Source organism: Euphorbia lathyris, chromosome 2 (assembly GCF_963576675.1).
Source record: "Euphorbia lathyris chromosome 2, ddEupLath1.1, whole genome shotgun sequence".
Taxonomy (NCBI): domain Eukaryota; kingdom Viridiplantae; phylum Streptophyta; class Magnoliopsida; order Malpighiales; family Euphorbiaceae; genus Euphorbia; species Euphorbia lathyris.
Window position 1 is genome coordinate 24,062,470 of NC_088911.1, and position 23,359 is coordinate 24,085,828.

General features: G+C 38.9%; 1 long non-coding RNA gene across 2 annotated transcripts; it reads right to left on the reverse strand.

Annotated features, from left to right (window-relative positions):
* Positions 1–327: 327 nt before the first annotated feature.
* LOC136217360 (uncharacterized) lies at positions 328–3,822 on the reverse strand. 2 transcript variants are annotated; one of them, XR_010683473.1, is made up of 4 exons: positions 3,205–3,822; positions 2,321–2,493; positions 1,355–1,477; positions 328–598 (listed from the first exon to the last, which is right to left on the reverse strand). It is a non-coding gene; the product is annotated as an uncharacterized lncRNA (long non-coding RNA). The 2 variants fall into 2 exon arrangements; XR_010683472.1 differs by having other exon boundaries at positions 3,223–3,821.
* Positions 3,823–23,359: the final 19,537 nt, after the last annotated feature.

Sequence of the window (23,359 nt, forward strand, 5' to 3'; positions counted from 1 at the left end):
AGGGTCTTTAGTCACAGTCTTTCGTAACAACCGACTTTAATACTCTGATCATTAGAGTCAGTTGTAGAAGAACCGTGGCTAATGATAAAAGCATTGGAGTCGGTTGTTGTAACGACCGACTCCAATGCTCCAACCATTCGAGTCGGTTGTTTTGTAACCGTCGCTAATGTTAATTATATTAGAGTCGGTTGTTACAAACAAACGACCCTAATGTTATTGTTAAAAACAATTTTACATCCAAATTAAACCAGTTCTATTTTTTTTGTATTACTGTAATTAACGGTAAACAAGCTACTCTAGAAGTATAGAAAAATCAAAATCTTTAACTTCTACGGAAACTAAATATATATATATCATGAATATTTTCTTATCATAGAACAACAATGGATCTTGAAGTCCAATTTAGAGATTTAAGACCCCATAATCTAGAGAGTTAACAAAATTATAACAATATAGAGAGTTAAGAAAATTATCTCTAAATAATAACAAAAAGATCAAAAAAAAGCACCCAAAATATCTTCTTATCATCGAACAAGAATGGATCTTGAAGTCCAATTTACACACATCTCTTGAAGTCCAATTTACACACATCTGATACCTACATTAAAAGGGAAACAAAAAAATATTAAACAAAGAGACAAAAGCAAATTATGTTATTGCTTGGCATAAAGAGACAAAAGCAAATTATGAATTCCTGGATCTTCATTATGCAAACGATGAACCCAACATTCCAAATATTTGATAACTTCATGGGTTTCATTCCTGCATCTGATGCAAAGTTCCATCAAATGACCAAAAATGTCTTCTAATAAAACAAATATACAATTCCATAGCTATAATTCAGCATCTAAATAGGAAGAAGCATAGGAAATTCTACTTGGTCATCTATGAGTATCAACAATTTCTGATTATGTGAGATGTCACTTTCCTTGAAGAAACAATATTAGGCAACAAACTAACATCAGAAGAAATAATTCATGCTCAATTTAAAGGTATTATTTTATTCTCAAAATATAATTGCACATCAATTAATTTATCAATCAATCTGGACCCAATGAATACAGAGCAACTGAACCAGTAGGCCAAGTTACTAAAGATCTTTGATGGGAGAGAAAAACATGGTAAACCATGATACATCTAGAGCCAATACTGGAACTTCTAATACTAATACCATGCATCTCATCACAGAAAGAAATAGGTAAACCGTGATACATCTAGAGCCAATACTGGAACTTCCAATATGCAACTTGTTAGTTGTTACAAGATCTTGTTTTTGCAAAAGCTTAAACAATACGACAAAATGACAAACTTCCACCATCCAATCGCACCTTGATAGAACATTAAAGTTAAATACCTTTTGAAGGCGAACACCGAAATATGATCTCAACAGAATCTGGGTCATGTCGAGATCCATCTAGTAAAGTGACACTGTTAAAGGATCTATATTGTCTGCTTCATATATCTCCACGTTTTGTTCCTGCAAAGACCCACTAAATATCCATAAAACTTGTACAAATTTTCATACATCTACTCCGCATAAGATCCACTTGAAGTTCACATTATAAAAAAACAATCATCTTAAAATCGTCGCCAAAAGAACGGGAATGTAATATCAAATTAACCTTCAAAGCAATCACTCATCATTTTCAAGTTCAATTATATCAAGCAATCAACGCAATTTAATGCCAGACTCGTCAACCCATTCAGTTCCACTAAGTTCACATTATTGAAAAAAAGCATAGTTTACATAACAAAAGCCACCCCCTCGTTACAATAAGCCTGTAGCACATGTTTCAACATGTATTTACTGAATTCCCACCCTTGATCACGCATTTCTTTCAGTTTCATTTCGAGCAAACCAAAAGAAGTAGGCTTGGACCTATAAATAGCTTCTAACAAACAATTATAACAATAACTATTGGGCACACAAATGCCCATCATTTTCACTTGATGATCAAATAACAAATTAGCTTCATCAACCAATCCTACACTACCCAAACACCTAATCAAGAAACCAAGAGAGCCAGGAGTGATTGAACAACGAGAATTCAAGATATCAAAGAATTTCAGTGAGGCATTTTGTCGAGCACGTGATAGGATGGAGGCCATGACATTGTAAGTATATATGGTAGAAAACGCAAATCAAGTTTTGCCTTTTCAAATCAAATAGTCTTCATTTGTATTTATATAGAAAGAGTAAATTGAAGTAAAATTTCTACTAAATACGTTAGTTTATACAATAACAAGGATAAAAATAACATTTCCTATTATATTAACCATACCAAAGAGATATTAAGTGCAAGTTTATCCTTTTGATTACCTTGGATATCCAATGGCTCAATTTTTTAAAGATCAATGTCACTGATCACATCTAAATCAAATTTGTGTAAGTTAATTTTCCTCTTGAGGTAATAACCTACAAGTTCTTCCTTAGTTGGATGAAACCTAAATCCTGATGGTACACAATACTCTAAATCCGTTGATGAATTAATCCTGAAACCACAAAAAAGAAAAGAAAATAAATGAATAAATAGTAAGAGGAGAGAAATGATTTTATCACTTCAGGATTAAATAAATATAAATGAATCCATTAATTTAGCTTAGTAAATAATAGAAAAGAAAAGCTTAAAGGCTCCTTTTAGCATGGGACTAAAATCAAAAGAAAGTCTCATATATGACTCTTCACTATATTGAAGTTCCATATAATAGCTATCTTAACTGCTATTATAGTTATAGTCATTGTTGACATAAAAAATATCCAATCCCTCATCAACTAAGATCATAGAAATTGGGTGATCATAATTACTTGGATCCTCAAAATGAAAATGGTCTTGGAATCACCAAAAGAAAGTTTAAGGGGATAGACAACGGACTGGAATTACCAAAAGAAAGTGCTATTTCATAATAGACAAATACTATCCTTATTTACCAAGCATGCATTTCAGTGATATGAACTGATATATGAATGCAAATAAAAACAACTTTCTCTGTTTGGCTACATGAGAAGCATCTAAATACTAAATCTGAACAATACATCCTCTAAAATCAAAGCTCAATGTCAAAAGCAAAAATGGGTTGCTCTAACTTAATTATGACCAATTAGAATTTTAATTTTAACATCTATTTGAGGATCATGCTATAAATAACTTAATGAAGCAAAATAAACAAAAATAGCAAACTAACACATTCAGAGTAAGAACGCACAGTGAATTTATCCGTTACCAGAATTTGAACTCAAGAAGGCGGCGAATGAAAGGCTTGAACTCATCTGAATCCTTTGTTGGCAAAGAAGCCCCATCCATAAATTACTACGTTTTTATTTCTCCTTTCGTCTCTTCCGAATGTGAGAGTGAGGGTTTTTACAAAGTTTGATCGGTTATTTTCCGTCTTCGGTGATTCTCTGAAGGTGTTTGTTCGGGTGCGACAGGTGATTCCGGTTCGTTTCTCTAACGGTTCTTGATCCAGTGCGACAGTTGATCGGAAGGCCGAGCTTCTCGAATCGGTGTTGCAGGAGAGCGGCAGTAGGTGTTTCTGGGTTCCGGTGTTGAAAGTGATCGACAGTTGGAGGTAAACAAAATCTGCAGTATCTACTTCCTCTTTGTTTCCTTCTGTGAGTCAAGCGGTGATAGTGTGGTTGGCGGCTAGGGTTAAGTTGTGAGAAAGGGGATTCTGTGTGTTCCTTTGATTAGTAAGAATGGCTGTTTTCGACGCAAACCGGAGAAAGGAGGAGAAAGTTGCTAATATCTAGGTTGCGCAAAGGAGAGAAAGAGAAAGAGAAAGGGGGAGACCAATAGGAACGGCCGACTCTAAAGAGTAATTGGCCTCGGTTTATATTTAAACCGATGCTAATTACTGAGTCATTAGCTTCAGTTTAAGAAGAACCGACACCAATGACCGCTCAAATCGTACGTCATTTTTTAAAATTACATTTAGAGTTGGTTTTTTTAAAAAACCAACTCCAATGCTCTAATTATTTGAGACGTTTTTTAAATAACCGACTCTAATTATCTGTAGCCACGGTTTTGCAAATAACCGTAGCTAATAAGGCGTGGCCACAGGCCATTTCTGTACTAGTGGCGGTCGAGGTACCCGAAGAAGTCCCATTAGATGAGACTCCAGTGGCACCTATTCGTAGATCACGAAGAGTTCGTGAACTCCCAGTTAGATATGGTTTTCTAGTGGGAGATGATGACGAGGTTCCCGTATTAGACGACGAACCCGAAAACTACGAAGAGGCTCTTATTAGTCCAGATTCTAAAGCATGGCTTGAAGCCATGGATTCTGAAATGGATTCCATGTATACTAACCAAGTTTGGACTTTGGTTGATCCACCCGAAGGGATAAAACCCATTGGGTGCAGATGGATCTTCAAAAAGAAGACTGACATGGATGGAAAGGTTAGCACCTACAAGGCTAGGTTGGTAGCGAAAGGATATCGTCAAAAACAAGGTGTTGATTATGACAAAACCTTCTCTCCCGTTGCTATGTCCAAATCAATCAGAATCATGCTTGCAATTGCCGCTCATTTTGATTATGAGATTTGGCAAATGGATGTGAAAACAGCTTTCCTAAACGGAAACCTGCTTGAGGATGTATACATGATGCAACCTGAAGGTTTCATATCAAAGGATGCAAATAAAGTTTGCAAACTTCAGAGATCCATTTATGGACTCAAGCAAGCATCTAGAAGCTGGAACAAGCGTTTTGACGAAACCATAAAACAATTTGGTTTCGAACAAAATTACGAAGAAGCTTGCATTTACAAGAAAGCAAGTGGGAGCTCTATAGCATTTCTCATACTATATGTGGACGATATACTGTTAATGGGAAATGACATTGCTCTATTACAGTCAGTGAAAATATGGTTATCCGGCAACTTCTCAATGAAAGACCTCGGTGAAGCAGCCTATATACTTGGTATAAAGATCTACAGGGATAGATTACGTAGACTGCTTGGTCTTTCACAGGCTACATACATTGAAAAGGTGCTAAATCGGTTTAGCATGCTTGAATCAAAACGAGGTAACTTACCCATGGTACATGGAGTAAAGTTAAACAATCATCAATGTCCTAAAACTGATGATGACAAACGATGCATGGCTGTAGTCCCGTACGCCAGCGCGATCGGTTCGATTATGTATGCTATGCTATGCACTAGACCCGACGTAGCGTTCGCGTTATCTGTAACGAGTCGTTACCAAGGGAATTCGGGAGACGAGCATTGGATTGCCGTCAAAAACATTCTTAAGTACTTGAGAAGAACTAAAGATATGTTTCTAGTGTACGGAGAAGGAGATCTGAAAATACAAGGATTTTCAGACGCTAGTCATCTCACAGATGAGAATGATTTTAAATCCCAATCAGGATACATGTTTATCCTAAATGGGGGCGCGGTCAGTTGGAAAAGTTCCAAGCAGGGAAGCGTAGCTTTCTCTACGACCGAGTCAGAGTACATCGCTGCTGCGGAAGCAGCAAAGGAAGCAGTTTGGATTAGAAAGTTCATTACAGAACTAGGTGTGGTGCCTGACATTGTCAATCCCATTACTCTGTACTGTGATAACAATGGAGCCATTGCGCAAGCAAAGGAACCACAGTCTCATAATGCATCCAAGCACTACCTAAAGCGATACCACATCATAAGAGAGATTGTGGCCAGAGGAGATGTGAGAATAGAAAGAGTACCTACAGAGGACAACGTTGCAGATCCGTTGACAAAGCCTTTAACCCAGAAAGTACATGATCGTCATTTAACTTCTACTGGGATAAGTTTTAGAAACAATTGGCTTTAGTCCAAGTGGGAGTATGTTGGGGTTTTGTGTCCTATAGTCAATTGTTGCAGGATACAAACTTATTGTAAATGAATTGTTCTTTATATCATTTGTTTTAATGAGATATATGTTTTATAACTATATAAAGGCAATCCCTTTTAAGCACTAAATAAAGTCTAATAAAAGGAAATCCGTAAGTTTGTTTAAAGTGATTATAAAGTGTTCATACAAGCATGAAGTGAGACAAAACTTTATAATAAACTAATAAACTTAAAACCACCCCAAGTCGAGTGATATGTTTAGGATTGATATATCACTGTTGAGACTTGTATGTAACAATGTCTTCTGTCCGACAGAAAGCTGATCTCACAAGCTTTATATATACAGATATCTGGACAGTTACATAGATCCGATGAAACGTTGTTCATTAGGATTGGGGATCCGATTTGAGATAACAGGATGGGTAGATTCATCCTTGTCAACTGTTCATCTCATTGGTATTAATAGGTATAACTAATCCTCAGACTCAAAGGAATGTTAATTGGTCATCCTGAATTACTGAATGTGAGACTTTGATCCTGTGGTCCCACGATCCTTAACAGAGATGACTCTGGGGTGTGAACTGCAAAGGTTGGGTGTCACAGGAAGTAATTTCAGGGTAGTTATACATTGGATTGAGCATTTATCACTCCCGATTAATGGGAGATACATCCAAGGATCGCTTGTGGAAGACTTGACTCTAAACCCTTGCAAGGTGATAGCTTAAGAGTAGAAATACAGATTTCACTTAACCTATCTTTTTGAGTTGACTCGGCCAATAACAAGTAAAACGAACGTCTCGCTATATGTGACTTGACATTACCCATAGTCATAAGATTCAGTTCAAGGATGTAGTTGATAAAGGATCGTATTATACCGTAACTAATACGGAAGGGTTAACGACAGAATCAACCTTTCTTCTTAACGGACTCTGGGGGAATGATTACAGACTTGCCAATAACATACTCTGTACATCATTCCGTTATGCAAGGGATTAAATATAATTCTTGAAGAAATTAATTTAATAGGTTGCATACGGCCAGAAGTAGTAAGGACCTAATGGATCACACATAAGACTTGGAACCAAAAGAGAGATGGATATGATTAATAGATGGAAGCCCAATTGAGCCCAGTAAGGCCCAAATACAAGGAGGGGGCCGAAATTTGTATGTATTAGTAAAGGATTGATTTATTCCATTAATCCTAATTTGATTAGGATTATGAATTAAATTAATTAAGAGATAATTTAATTAGGAGTTTTAATTAGATTAATATTCTCCTATTATTATCCAATTAGGTTATTTATTATTATCCTAAATATATTAGATATATAGTGAGATAATGATTAGGAATCCTTTTCCGAATTGGATTCCTATTAAGTAACCTATTCCTATCTAACTAGGGTTTAGATACAAGCTAATATATATACCCCTCCCTATAGTGAATTTCGACCAAGCCCTAAGCCTCCCCACTTGTGATTTTCGAAATTGCTTAGAGAGAGAGAGAAAAGAATTCTATTCCCCAAGTTCGTGGACAAGAATTCATACGGCATTCCATCGATTGATTAATCTTATTCATCCCTCTTTCTCCTTGATCTTGTGTTGGTTAATTAGAGGCAATCTATTTTGGTTGCATCTCATAAGGGTTGATTTTATCTTAACCTCACCGTATTCTACTTTGCGGTTGGAACCTCGGAGAAGAATTGTGGGCGCTTCTTTAACAACGGTAGATTGTTCATCGAAAGGTATTCCTTCTTATCCCTCTTTATATGAAATAACGATTAACGGATCCTATGGTTAAAAGGAAATAGGCTAAAAATTTTATATTTCCGCTGCTATACCTTAGCCCTAATTTCCTTCAGGTTCGGCAAACCAACACTCAACATCAACAGTATGACACAGCCCTGCTCAGGATGTATCATCAATCAGATGCCCGGATGACAGAATCCATACCTTGGATCGGGAAATCTCAGGAGTATTTGCTTAGCATGCTCAGTGCCAATATCAAGATCCCCGCTTCCACTATGTCCGATGGCATGCAAGTCTTCAAAGGTCTTAGGGAGAGTACGAGTCAACTCCAAATGTACTCATCAAAACTGACTCGTGCTGTTCAACAGGGAACCTTCTATCCTCCTCCTCCCGATGCTTGCAAAACGGGGGAGAACGAAAAGCAAGCTGCTGGAATTCAGCAGAAACAAGGGGAGATAATTAAGCCTGCCGCCGAAACTCAGCAGAAGCCTGGTTCAACTTCTGCTGACCCAAATAATCCCAGTCAGCAACAAAGAACTGCCAAGGGAAAAGGCAAATCCCACCAAGTTCAAGTCAACATAAAGAGATAGATTAGAAATTGTTTTAGACTTGTAACTTTATATGTGGCATGTTCTATTTTGTTATGCTGACTATCTATATAAGCATCTTTTTATCCAAACTGACGTATCTATATGCGATGCTTACTTATTATGCTTATATGCTGATCCGTCATACTTAACTATCCATTGAACAACAAATTAAAGCTTGTGAACATAAGAAATATACAAGTAAAATTTACTCAGCACACAACTCTGATACTTATATGCGACACTGAGTAAAAACTATATGTTCCAAGTATTGACCATCTTCTGAAAACTGACCTAGGCTCATCTGAATTAAATCTTAGAAAGATTGAAGTTAAATTGAGTCAATAGATGCAACCCTTACGTGGGAGTAACTTCAGAAAAATAAAAGATAAAGCAATCATGGGATACTTTAATGCCGAGTTCCATAATTTTGCCAACATCAAAATGGGGGAGTTTGTTGAAACACCTTTCCACATGATTTTGATTTGACAAAATTATTTAAGTTAATCCATGATTAAGACAATTAAATTTAAGTGCTTTGATTTAATTGTACTAATGTGTTTGTTCAATGTTGAGTATAATTATAAATGAGAACAGAAATAAAAAGTAAGACAGGACAAAGTCAGCATGAGCCACAGAAGCTGAGTAGAACACAACTCAGCATTATAGAAGAAAAGTCTTCTTCAGAACAAAACGCTTGAAGACAAAGCTGACCGAAGAAGCTGAGTAGAACGTAACTCAACCTCGCCAAAGACAAATATTGAAGGCAATGTCTATTATGTCAAGCTGAGTGTTCAACAGGACAGCGCCAATGATCCGTTAAACTAAAAGACAAGATCCGACAGAGATCTGCACCAATTCAGAAGCTTTGGAATTACGCAAGGAGACAGTTTCGAGATGCATGGGTCAACTGGCATTTGGCTAAAAGACAAAACTGGCGCTAGAAGACGAACCTGGCGGAAGAAGATAAGCCTGACGCCTGCTAAATTCAGACGACAGGATTGGCCTACAAAACTGTATGCTGACCAATGAATGACGCAAGAAGACCGTTTGAATTCAACGGATAGATCCGAATTCAAATGATTGAGGCATCAGATTTCACTATAAAAGGACAAGTTCACCTCTTGGATCCTTTGCCGAAGTACAAAAAGAAAAGCATACATACAAGCACATACAAACAAGAAAAGCAAATACTTACACCCAAATTCTATCTCTGTGTAAAAGTCTAGATTGAATTTGTATTCATCTAAAGTGTTCTTGATCTAGAAAAGAACAAATCTGTATCAATTGTAAAGATTGAGAGAGTGGTGCTGAGTACTCAGTTTCAGTACTCAGTGGTAGAGAAATCTGAGTGTTGGGTTATAGCGCTCAGTAGGGTTGAGTAGACGAATGGAGGACGGTACTCTTGCATACTCAATTTCCTTGTAAACGGTTTGTGCTCTACCTTTAAAGAGCTCAATATTGGATTGAAAAAACCCGGAAGGATTCTGGGGACTGGACATAGGCGGTGAGGCCGAACCAGGACAAGTCTGGTGAGTAATTCCTAACTCTTTCTCTCAATATATATATGTATGTGTTGCTTGCTTAAATTTCTCAGGATATAAATTGTATAAGTTGACACTGAGTAATCTGAGTGCTGAGTTGGAAGCTGACCTTAAGTGTTAATTCCCAACTCACAAGTAAAACGGTTCTAGTCAGCCTCTGACTAAAGCTGTCTTACATCTCTCTCGGTCGTGCTGACCAAAACTGAGTAAAATAATTTAAAGAATTAATTAAGTCAGCATAATTAGTAGAAAAGGAAAGAGAAAAAAAACAAGCAAACAAGACAGCTCAACCCGGGATCAGTCTAGGAAAACTGACCCCCACAGCATCCTCCAAGATCAAGGAAGAAATGAAGACTGGTGGAGAAGAAAAGGTAGAAAGACCCAATAAGCCAGAGTGCCCTTCCAAAGCAAGACGGTCCACGACGCGGTTCTTCTCCCTATAAATATGAGTGAACTTAATAGACTCAAAGGAGGAACCAATCCTTTTAATGCCACTAATAATGTTTAAGCTATTCCGGCAAACAGACTTGCCTTCAGAAATCATCTTCACCGCTTCTTGGTTATCTGACTCAACCAGAAGCTTCTTCACCCCAAGATTCTTAGCCATCTTCAGGCCAGAGAAAATCCTCCACAGCTCCGCAGAAAAGGAAGAACCAATACCCAAATTCTGATAGAAGCCAGAAATCCACCTGCCTCCATCGTCTCTAAGGACTCCTCCTGCGGCGATTCTCCCATCTCTCAGACAAGATCCATTAGTATTGAGCTTAATTACACCTTCGCTTAGCCTACACCAGCCTAAAAGATTGACCTCCTACCTCTGAACCATCCTAGCTAAGGGATCTTCACCAAAACTCTCCACCAAGGTACTAACCTTTTTAGAAAAGAAATCAAGGACATTTGGCATAGAAACAATTTTTCATTCAAAGATCTCCTCATTCTGCCACCTCCAAATCTGATGGCACACCACCACAAAAAGAAGAACACCTTGATTCCCAGGCAAAAGAAGCCCGTTAATACCATCAATGAACCAGTCATTTTCAGAATGGGATAAAAAGGAATGGAGCACATCCCTAGGGAGAATTCTTCTCCAAACCTCTAAACTCTTCTCACAATCCCTGAGAGCATGGCACACAGTCTCTGTTGGTCCCTAGTAATTAGTTCCAAGGGGGGGATAGGAACTAATGTAACTTTTTTTGCTTTTAATTATGCTGACTTAATGTTATTTTAAGAGTTAGTTAACTCAGCGTGTTGGTCAGCACGGCCGATTGATTAGTCAGACAGTTTTAGTTCTTTGCTGACTAAGACTGCTTGACTTGAGAGTTGGCAATTGACTCTTGAGAGGTCAGCTTCCAATTCAGCACTCAGATTTACTCAGTTTCAGTTTTAACAATTTATATGCTGAGTAAATATCACAAGCAACACATGCACACACACACACACATATATATATATATATATATATATATATATATATATTGAGAGAAAGAGTTTAGAAGTTACTCAGCACGACTTATCCTGGTTCGGCCTCTCTGCCTACGTCCAGTCCCCAGTTCCTCTTGGGATTTTCAATCCAATACTGAGCTCTTTCAAGGTAGAGCACAAACCCTTTACAAGGCAGTGAGTATGCAAGAGTACGTCCTCTATTCGTCTACTCAGCTCCTACTAAGTACTACAACCCAGTACTTAGATTTTTCTACCACTGAATGCTTACGACCAAGCACTCAGCATACACTCTCAATATTACAATTGATAAACACTTGTTCTATTTTCAGTAAAGAACACTTTAGAAGATTACACAGAATCACTCTAGCATTTACACAAAGAATAGAAGATTTGGTGTAAGATCTTTGTATTTGAGTGCTTTGAAGATTTCTCTCTTGGATTTTTCTTCTTTGTAATTCGGCAAATGTCCAAGTGAAATCCTTGTCCATTTTATAGATGAATTCTGGAGATTAGACCGTTTGAATTTGGTGTGTCCGTTGATTCCAAAACGGCTCTTTTAGTAGACAGCTTCTGGTCAGCTTCAGTTTTGCAGGCCAATCCTGTCATCTGTTTTCTTCAGGTGTCAGCCTTGTCTTCTTCCTACAGACTTGTCTTTTTGTGGCAGTTGTCTTTTACCAATAATCCATTGACCCATGTTTCTTGGAATTAGTCTTCTGTGTATTTTTGAGGCTTCAATTATTGGTGCAGAAGATTGGCAGACTTTGTCCTTTAGTGAACGGATCCTTCATGCTATCCTGACTGTCACTCAGCTTCATTCGTTATCTTCGAATGTTCAACTTCCATGTTGAGTTCCTTCTTAGTCAGCTCCGTTCTATTTATACAATTATGAAGGAATCTTCTAATTTAGTCAGCTTCGTTCTGGCAACTTTGAAGGAGACTTCTGAGACTGAGTTCTACTCCACTCAGCTTCTATTCTTTCATGCTGAGTTCCATTCCACTCAGCTTGGCTTATGCTGACTTTTTTCCTGTCTAACTTTATATATATTTTTGCACTCAATATTGAACAAACACATTAGTACAATTAAATCAAAGCATTTAAATTTAATTGCCTCTTAATCATGGATGATTTTGTCAAATCAAAATCTTGTGGAAAGGTGTTTCAACAAACTCCCCCATTTTGTTGTTGGCAAAATACATAATTATGGAACTCAGTTATAAGTTACCCCATGATTGATTTATTTTTGAAATAACTCCCCCGTAAGGGTTGCACATATTGTCTTAACTTAATTCTAAACCTTCCAAGATTTAATTGAATTAACCTTAAGACATTTGTGTATACTGACTTAGTTTAATGTTAAATTTTTCAAGATCTGAGCTAATTGGATTTAAGTCAGTTTTCAAAAATATTAGAAGTATGTTGTTACTCAGTTTATTACATAAGTATTTTAGTGTTAATGTATATTGAGTATGTTTTACTTCTTAATTTGTTTGTTCAATTTTATCAGCCAGGTTGAGAAAATGGTACTTGTCATAGATTAAGCAAAAACATATGAGGAAAGATTCTATGCTAAGTTCTAAACATTGACTAAGCTATATCTAGTTCTTCTTCTTTTCCTTCATATTGACCTAAGCTTGATGGTCAGCTTGATATACTCATTTGCCTTTATCTTTACTTCCTGAGGCATTACCTGCAAGCTGAGTTCCGTCTTGGCTTTTCTCCCCCGTTTTGCCATCATCGGGTATATAAAGGAAGGTTTCGTTTCTAGCTGCAGTGGAGAGGAAATATGAGTAATTCTGGAGCCTCTTTGTGCTTTCACTCAAGCCATCAATTACAGGGACACTGTCATCTTGAACATGGCGAGGAACCCGGTGAGAGCTGCTAATCATGCTGAGTAGGCATTCATGTGATTTGCTAAGCCAGGTGTGCGCACTGGTGAGCTGAGCAAAAGATTGGGGGTACATCTTTAGTATGGCAGAGTCATAAAACATGCGCTGAGCATTGTTGATGCGCATTGCCTTCATAATTGCTTGGGAAAAGCTCAATAGTTGACCATTGGAGACTGGGTCAACATCCATCTGAGCCTTGTTGACGTTAAGTAGACTTACCGCTTCACTCAGTTGGTCAATGGTGCACTGAGAGGTAGAAGACACTAATTCACGCGTACTGGTCAGTTCAGCAGTTAGCTTGGCAAAGCAGTCTTGTAACTCAGCAGAGGTAGCATACTCAGGATTGCTAGTTGCATTTGATTTGGTCAGTTCTGCAGTTAACTTAGCAAAATAGCCTTGAAGCTCAGTGGAAGTTGCATACCCTGGATTAACTTCCGACAGTTGTTGGATTTTGCCTTCAAGCGAGTTCAGATGGTTCACCATTGTGAGTACCAATTCAGTCAGCTTTGCTATTTGGTCTTGCCTGGGTTGCTGAGTTTGAACGGTGGTCATAATACTTACAAGATCCTTGAGTCCTCTTAGTTAATTGAGAAGCTGAGTGATACCAGACAGTTGGGAGGACTCAGCATGAGAAGATCTAGTAGCATCAGCTTGAGGAGGGTTCAAATCTTGAAGCAAGGACTGAGCAGAGGCAATGATTCATCGGCCTGACTCAGTAGCATTCAAGTATGTGAATTGAGCAGCATTTGTCTCAGAGGCTGGAATTGAGCTTGATGGTGGTGGAGTTGGCTGTTTGCCAGCTTGATTATCTTGATTGGTGACAGGACTTTGATGCAGATTGGCTTCAGGAGCTGATTTATCAACATGCTGTGTTGGAGGTGGAGTTTGGTTAGTCATGTTGACCTGCTCAACTTGAGTGGGTGAAATTGAAGTAGGATTTGTTCCATCTTGAGCAGTTGGATTTGGATTTTCAAAGGTGTTGGCTTGTTCCTCATCCTGAGTAACAGAGGCTTGTTTTTGCACAAGATCCGTTGGAGGAGACTCAGGCTCAGCATCATGGGAGAAATATTTGAACTGAATTTTGGAGAGTTCAGCATCAATATCTTGAGGAGGGGAATCATCCAGAAGATCAATGTGCTTTTGTGCCTTCTTCTTGAGTCGCTTGAACCTTGTTTCTTTAGGAGGAGATGGGTCAGCATGAATAACCTCCGCATCAGTATCAACTGTCTCTTCTTCCACAGTTGGATTCTCATGTTGCTCAACGTGATCCTCAACAGCAACATTTTCTTCTTCCTCAATTCTCCGCTCAGCATCATCCTGATGTTGCTCAACATCAGTAGGTTGTTCTTGCTCGGTATTGACTTCTTCCTCAACATGAGTTTCTTGCTCAGCATCCTTGACCGGCTCAGCATGAGTTTGGTCTAGGTCAATTCCATGACCTTTTGGAGGTACAACCCAATCCACGGGATTTGCTTCAACTGTCTTTGAGGTATGACCCTTCTTCCTTTTCATCAAAGGGGATTCCGGAGTTTCCTTTTCTTCATCCTCAGGCTCTTCTGGCCTCTTTCTTTTCTCTGCCGACTCAGCTTTCTCCTTAGCCTGGTCAGTATCAACATTCTTAGCTCTGTTCATAGCCCGCTTCTTCCTGGGCACTGCGTCAATATCTTTTGCACACGTTGTCAGCGCTTTTCTCTTCTTCTTGTTCTTAGGGGACTCAGCAGGAGCCTCCACTTCTTTCTCAGGCTCATGCTCAGGCACATCTTCCTGTTCAGCTTCATCATTTTCCTCAATATCTTCAATTTCTTCATATCCTTTCAATGGTTGATTGTATAATAATCCAACCAGCAGAGCTGTTGTGATCTCACTTCCCAAGGTATCAGTTTCATTTATGGTCTCGATCTGTTTATCCTCGAGGATCTTAGTGATTAAAGAACCTAACCGAAGTTTCTTACCTCCTCGCTGGAGCGCACCAACCAGAAATACCGGAAGGTTGAGAGGGGTGTAGGTCAGCATGTGCCATATGAAGCACTGCTCAAAGTTGGAGGCAGATGAGGCTGAGTTGAGTTTGGGGAAGATGAAGTTGGTCAATATGTAGTGTGCCATCTTCTGTTCTTGCCCCATACAGGTGCTGGGTATTTCTCCTTTATGATTCTTGGGTTTGCAGAACCCCTTGATCTGGTCAAGCTTTTCCTTTGGTACCTTTTCTTTTGTTGTCCGAAACTCCATTCCTTCGTCTGGTAAGTTTAGCAGAGTAGCTAGATAGGCAGGGGTTATGGTGATTTTCTGTCCTTTGACCGTGGTCTCCAAATAGTCAGCATCTTCTTCATCAACAAACATGTTGGAATAGAACTCTCTGACCAGCCTAGGGTATGTTTTTCCGGTGAGTGAGAAGAGACCGGTCCATTTGTTCTTCTCGATCCAGTCACAGAACGGTTTTTCAGAAGTGATGAATCCTGGAGAAAACCATCTGCATTTTAGAACCTCCAAGTTGTTGACCTTCTTATGGACCTTGATCATGTTCCTTTCTACTGGCTTTGATGAACCGGCGGGGTCAGCTTGAGTGGGTTTGCCAGAGGTTTGGCCAAGCTGAGTGGTGAAGTTAGGGATTTCGTTTTTGCCGGAAGCCATTGTTACAGATGAAGGTTTTAAGGTTTAGGGAGAGAGAAGGATTCGATTTCAGAAGATTTTAAGCGTAAAGAGTAATGAGTGGGGATCCTTCCACTACTTATAGAGTCTTGAATCATTGCTAATTAATGAACTAGCCGTTTTCTTCTTGGGACTTTAATCGACAAAGATTCTGCCATTTATGACAGGTTCGGCGTATGGGTATTCATTATTACTTGCGTTTTTCTAGGTATGATTTGTTACACGTGTCATTGTTCATTGGTACAAGTGGGCTTTTACTCAGTTTGCCAGAATATGAATCGTTTATGATACTGAGTATTTAATTCTACGTAGATGGATTTTCTATCTCTTAGTAACTCAACATACGTTAATCACTCAGCATGTACATCTACTCAGCATAAGGTGATTACTCAATATGTTTATCTACTCAGCACAGAATATTTATTCAACATTTGTATCTACTCAGCATAGACTATTAAGCTCAATGTGCAGTAGTTACTAGATTGATATCAGTTAGCATGACAATCACTCAACATTTATTCAAGTATTTAGAATTATTGAAGTGGATTAGACATACCGATAGCTTCCCTTAGTATGTTAAATTGCTCACGAGCCAAAGGCTTAGTGAAGATATCTGCAAGCTGTTCATTTGTTGGCACATAGGTCAGCTTAATCTCACCCTTTAGTACGTGATCTCTGATAAAGTGATGCCTTATGCTGACATGCTTCATCCTGCTGTGTTGGATAAGATTCTTGGATAGATCAATGGCACTCTTGTTGTCACATTTGATCTCTATTGTCTCAGTTCTTACTCCATAATCCCCAAGTTGTTGCTTTATCCATAGGACTTGAGCTACACAGCTTCCAGCAGCAACGTACTCAGCTTCAGCTGTAGACAGAGCAACTAATGACTACTTCTTGCTGAACCAGGATACTAGACAGCTTCCAAGGAAATGACATCCTCCTGAAGTACTCTTACGTTCTAGCTTATCCCGTCCATAGTCAGCATCAGTGTATCCTATGAGTGTGAAGTCATTTGAAGTTGGATACCACAAACCTGCATCAACTGAGCTTTGCAAATATCTAAAAATTCTTTTTACAGCAATTAAGTGAGATTCCCTTGGGTCAGCTTGATATCTTGCACAATAACATACTGAGTACTGTATATCAGGTCTACTAGCAGTGAGATAAAGTAAGGAGCCTATCATACCTCGATAAAGTTTACTATCTATTGACTTACTTTTCTCATCTTTGCATAGGACAGTATCAGTACCCATAGGGGTTGATATGGGCTTATAGTCTCCCATATCATACTTCTTTAACATCTCCTTGGTGTACTTGGACTGACTAATGAAGATGACATTCTTACTTTGCTTAATCTGAAGTCCAAGGAAGAAGCTGAGTTCCCCCATCATGGACATTTCGAACTCAGTCTGCATCTGTTTGCTAAACTCTTGACACAAGGATTCGTCAGTAGCACCAAATATTATGTCATCTACATAGATTTGTGCAAGTAGGGTATGTTTGCCCTTTTTCTTAATGAACAAGGTTGTGTCAGCTTTTCCTCTGACATAGTTCCTGGTCAGCAGGAAGTTGGTCAACCTCTCATACCAGGCTTTTGGAGCTTGTTTCAGGCCATATAGGGCCTTCTCGAGTTTATAAACGTGGTTTGGGAATTTTGGGTCTTCAAAACCAGGAGGTTGATTAACATATACCTCTTCGTTTATAAAGCCATTAAGAAATGCACTTTTAACATCCATTTGATACAATTTGAAGTTCATGAAATTGGCATATGCACACAATATACGTATAGCTTCTAATCTAGCAACTGGTGCAAAGGTTTCACCATAATCAATGCCCTCTTGCTGACTATAGCCTTGGGCTACAAGTCGAGCTTTGTTCCTAACAACATTTCCATGCTCATCTAGTTTGTTTCTAAAAACCCATTTAGTCCCTATGGACTTTTGATTTCTGGGCTTAGGTACTAAATCCCATACCTCATTTCTTGTGAATTGGTCAAGCTCTTCTTGCATAGCATTGATCCAATATTCATCATGCTCAGCATCAGCAAAGTTCATCGGTTCATGTACTGATACAAAGGAAACGTTGCTGAGGAACTTCCTAAGCTGATTGTCATCAGCTTGTTGTCAGCATCATCAAGAATTGACTTTTCTGAATGTCCTCTTGGAATTTTTATTTCCTTAGGCAATGTTGAGTCATTTGGAGCAGGTGTTTCTACAATCTCTGCAGGAACAGATTGGTCAGCAAAGGTAATTTCTATTTCGTTTTTACCTTTGGTCAGCTCTTGTGCTGATGACTCAGCATGTCCATTCTGGTCAGCAGAAGCTGAGTTGGGTTCTGTTGAAACACCTTTCCACAAGATTTTGATTTGACAAAATCATCCATGATTAAGAGGCAATTAAATTTAAATGCTTTGATTTAATTGTACTAATGTGTTTATTCAATATTTAGTGCAAAAATATATATATAAAGTTAGACATGACAAAAGTCAGCACAAGCCAAGCTGAGTGGAACGAAACTCAGCATGAAAGAATAGAAGCTGAGTGGAGTAGAACTCAGTATCAGAAGTCTCCTTCAAAGTTGCCAGAACGAAGCTGACTAAATTAGAAGACTCCCTCAAAATTGTATAAACAGAACGGAGCTGACTAAGAAGGAACTCAGCATGGAAGTTGAACATTCGAAGATAACGAATGAAGCTGAGTGACAGTCAGGATAGCATGAAGGATCCATTCACTAAAGGACAAAGTCTGCCAATCTTCTGCACCAACAATTGAAGCCTCGAAAATACACAGAAGACTAATTCCAAGAAACATGGGTCAATGAATTATTGGTAAAAGACAACTGCCACAAAAAGACAAGTCTGTAGGAAGAAGACAAGGCTGACACCTGAAGAAAACAGATGACAGGATTGGCCTGCAAAACTGAGCTGACCAGAAGCTGTCTACTAAAAGAGCCGTTTTGGAATCAACGGACACACCAAATTCAAACGGTCTAATCTCCAGAATTCATCTATAAAATGGACAAGGATTTCACTTGGACATTTGCCGAATTACAAAGAAGAAAAATCCAAGAGAGAAATCTTCAAAGCACTCAAATACAAAGATCTTACACCAAATCTTCTAGTCTTTGTGTAAATGATAGAGTGATTCTGTGTAATCTTCTAAAGTGTTCTTTACTGAAAAGAGAACAAGTGTTTATCAATTGTAATATTGAGAGTGTATGCTGAGTGCTTGGTTGTAAGCATTCAGTGGTAGAAAAATCTAAGTGCTGGGTTGTAGTACTTAGTAGGAGCTGAGTAGACGAATAGAGGACGTACTCTTGCATACTCACTGCCTTGTAAAGGGTTTGTGCTCTACCTTGAAAGAGCTCAGTATTGGATTGAAAATCCCAGGAGGAACTGGGGACTGGACGTAGGCGGAGAGGCCGAACTAGGATAAGTCGTGCTGAGTAACTTCTAAACTCTTTCTCTCAATATATATATATATATATATATATATATGTGTGTGTGTGTGTGCATGTGTTGCTTGTGATATTTACTCAGCATATAAATTGTTAAAACTGAAACTGAGTAAATCTGAGTGCTGAGTTGGAAGCTGACTTCTCAAGAGTCAATTCCCAACTCTCAAGTCAAGCAGTCTTAGTCAGCATAGAACTAAAACTGTCTGACTAATCAATCGGCCGTGCTGACCAACACGCTGAGTTAACAAACTCTTAAAATAACATTAAGTCAGCATAATTAAAAGCGAAAAAGTTACATTAGTTCCTATCCCCCCCTTGGAACTAATTACTAGGGACCAACATGTTCTTCCTCTGTGTGTTGAGTTGTTTTTCCTGCAGGGTCAGTTTCATCGAAATCTACATGGACTGACTCTTCTACTACCTGAGCCCTTTTATTATAAATTCTATATGCTTTACTGTTTGTTGAGTACCCCAGAAAGATCGCTTCGTCAGCTTTGGCATCAAACTTTGCCAGATTATCCTTAGTGTTGAGTATAAAACATTTACACCCAAAGGCACGAAAGTATCCAATATTGGGCTTTCGTCCTTTCCAAAGTTCATAAGGATTTTTCTTTAATATAGGTCTTACCAAGGCCCTATTTAACATATAACATGCTGTATTGACGGCTTCTCCCCAAAAATACTTTGGAAGCCTATTTTCACTCAGCATTGTCCTAGCAATTTCAACTATTGTCCTATTCTTCCTTTCAACAACACCATTCTGTTGAGGAGTTCTAGGGGCAGATAAATTATGGTCAATACCATTAGTTTCACAGAATTCATCAAACATTTGGTTTTTGAATTCTCCACCATTATCACTTCTAATGTGAACTACTCTTAGGTCTTTGTCACTTTCAAGCTTTTTGACTAATGTAGTAAATGTTGGTCCCTTGTAAGGTTGCAAGTATAGTTCCAAGGGGGGGTTAGGAACTATTTAAACTTTTTCACAATTAGGGCAGACTTCTTTTTCTAAGGAAAAAGGTTTTAACAGCGGCGCTGAGTAAACAGTAAGATACTGGCTTAGTCAACTGGTGACTAGGTCAGTTTCTTAGCTTGAGTCAGGAGATAGCACTTAGAGTCTATTCCTGAGCTTAGACGTTCAACGCGCACAACTCAACTTGACCTCTTTACTTGGTCAGTTTTTGGTTATTTTAAGCAAGCAATATATATAAGGAGTTAAAGGTAAGAAATACTTCACTCAGCAGATTTATCCAGGTTCGGCTTCTTCTAAGCCTACGTCCTGTCCCCGGAACACGTTCCGAGATTTCGAATCCTCTACTGAGCTCTTTAAAGGTAGAGCCTCAAACCTTTTACAATCTTAGCAACTGAGTATGACAAGAGTACCTTCCTCTATACCTCTACTCAATCCTAATCTCTCGCTGAGTACTAAAACCGAGTACTCAGCCTCTCCTTTCTATCTCTAGAAATGATAAGTGTTTTGTCCTATACAATGATTTGCTAAGACACTTTAGACGATTGAAACAATCACTCTAGACTTTTACACAGATATAAGAATTGTAGTGTAAGATTTGCTTTGCTTCTTTGCTTGTAGAACTTGTGTAGAAATTTGGTCAGCGTAATGGCTTGATCAAGTTCTGTGTTGAGTGAAGCTTCTGATGGCACTATTTATAGAGACGTCTGGGCATCGGTCATTTCGAATTTCGAAATAACCATTGGAGGGAAACGGCTACATGTCGTTGTCATCCTGACTTGCTCAGAGCTCTCGGCCAATCAGAATTGTGTATCTTCTGTCCTCGGTCAGCTCAGCAGACTGTCTCTCCTTTTATGGTAAAGTCAACTGGACAGCATACTGTGTCGTCTGAACTTTACCCAAAGTAGAAATACTTTGTCTGGAAGTTTTCATTTGCCAGCTGCTGTCTTGTACGCTTTGTCGAGACTACTCAGCAGCTTCATCTTGAAGTTGTTCCCGAAGGTCTTCTAGATCCTTCTTTTGCTGAGTTGCGTTTTGTTCAAAACGGCAACGTCTTGACAAACGCGGGCCGAGTTGTACTGAGTTGTTTGACTTGGGCCTTGACTTCCGTATTGGGCTTTGGGCCTTCTAATTCTTGTGTCTTATAAACAATTTAACTCAACATTGAACAAACACATTAGTAGAATAAATCAAAGCATTTAAACTTAGTGTGTTTAGAATATGTATTTTAATTATACTTAAACAATTTTGTCAAATCAAAATTTATGTGGAAAGGTGTTTCAACAAACTCCCCCATTTTGATGTTGGCAAAACTATTCAGCGAGGAACTCAGTATGAGCTCCCCCATGATAGTTGACCTTTTATAACTTGGCAAACTCCCTCGTAAGGGTTGAGCTACTGACTTAGTTCTAAACATTTAAGGTTTAATCGAGTAAGTCTAAGGTCAGTTTTCAGATAGGTCAGCTAATTCAACATATTCCATTTACTCAGTATTAAGCGGAAGGTTTGATCATATAGAGTGCGCTGAGTTTTTTGTTGTTCAATGGATTCTTAACAGACAATGTTTTATAAGCACATAGGACAATGTCAAACATGTTATCAGCATTTGATTTAGTCAATAAAATTTATAAGTATAAAAGCTGATTTAATTGAAGATACGTAATGACTCAGTACACAGTAACATGTATTAACATATATCATAGCTCAAGAATAAGAATAAAAGATGCAGATATGATATATTGATGGAAGTCAGTGTTTACACAGCAAAACTTATAGATAAGGCATAAAGATTACATCTGACTAAGTCTATACTGAGCTAGCCTATCTATTTCTTTTTCTTGTGTTGAGACTGACTTCGCTCATGCTGAGCTCTAGCTGCATGTTCTTTCTCCCCCGTTTTGGCAGCATCAGGAGGAGGAAGTCTGAAGGCATCAGTTAAGGCAGCTCGAGTCAGTTCTTGGGACAGCTCCTTAAGTTTCTCAGCGCTTTCATTTACGCCGTCAAAAATTGCAACTCCATCAGTTGATACCTCTGGGGGTATGTTGAGTTCAGCAGCACTGAGCATATTGACGCTGAATGCCTGAGCTTTGCCTTTCCAAATGAGAGCTTCAGTAAGGCCAGCAAAGATTTGGTGAAAGGTCTTCAAAAGAGCTGTGTCGTAATACTGACGTTGAATGTTGTTGTGACGAATATGGTTGAAGGTTTGTTGGATGATAGATTGCATCTCGGTCTGCTTCAATGCGTCAGTATCCATCTCTTGCTTATTCAGATTGAGCAAGCGAATAGCCTCACCTATTTGCTCGATGGAGCACTGATTGTAAGAGACCATTTGCTCATTTGTCTTAAGTTGCTCGGTGTGAAGCTGAGCAAAAAGCATCTTCACTTCAGATGAGGTGGCATAGTCGGTGTGCACAGCTGACAATTTCTGAACTTGTTCTTGCAAAGAGTTCAAGTGTTGTACGGTTGTCAGCTGAATCTCAGCCAGCTTGGCTATTGAATCCTGCTTAGCTTGCTGTGCTTGAAAAGATATGATGACGTTCAGCAAGTCCTTGAGTCCCTTAACTTCGTTGAGAAGCTGAGTGACCTGGGAGAGCTGATTCGTCTCAATAGATGAAGACCCAGCAGCAGCAGGAGTGGAATGTTGAAGGTCTCTGATCAATGCTTGAACTGAGTCAATGAGCTTTTTGCCGGACTCAGTAGCATTCACATAGCTTTGAGAGCCTTCAGGGACATCAGTGTGACCAGAAGGAAGAGGAGTGAAAGGAGTGACCTGGTCAGTGACTGGAATAGTATTCTCAATCTGCACTTGAGTTTTAGGGATAGTTGATTGATCGGCAGAGAGTTGAGTTGGAGAAGTGGTGATCCGAATACTGTCTGTGCTGACGGCAGAAGTGTGTGGAGTCAGCACCATGCTTGAAGAAATGGCATGAACAGTAAGCGGCTCAACCTGACTGGTTGAGGTGGCAGAAGCATTTGGTTCGGCATGTTCCTGTTGAGAAGAAACAGAGGCTTGCTTTTCTAATGGCGCCGATGTAGTGGAGGTTGCTTGGCGTTTGAAAAATTTCAGCTTTACTGAGGAGGGGTCCTTAGTTGTCTTTGAAATTGTAAAGTCAGGAAGAGTTGGTGGTGGCACAAAATCTTCACTGACGAACTTCTCACTGGCCTTAACCAACTTTCTCCTTCTACGGGGTGGAGTTACAATCTGAGTAGGATCTCCTGAGTGAGAAGGGGAAGATTCTTGTTGCTCAGTATGAGGCTGGTCAGCTTG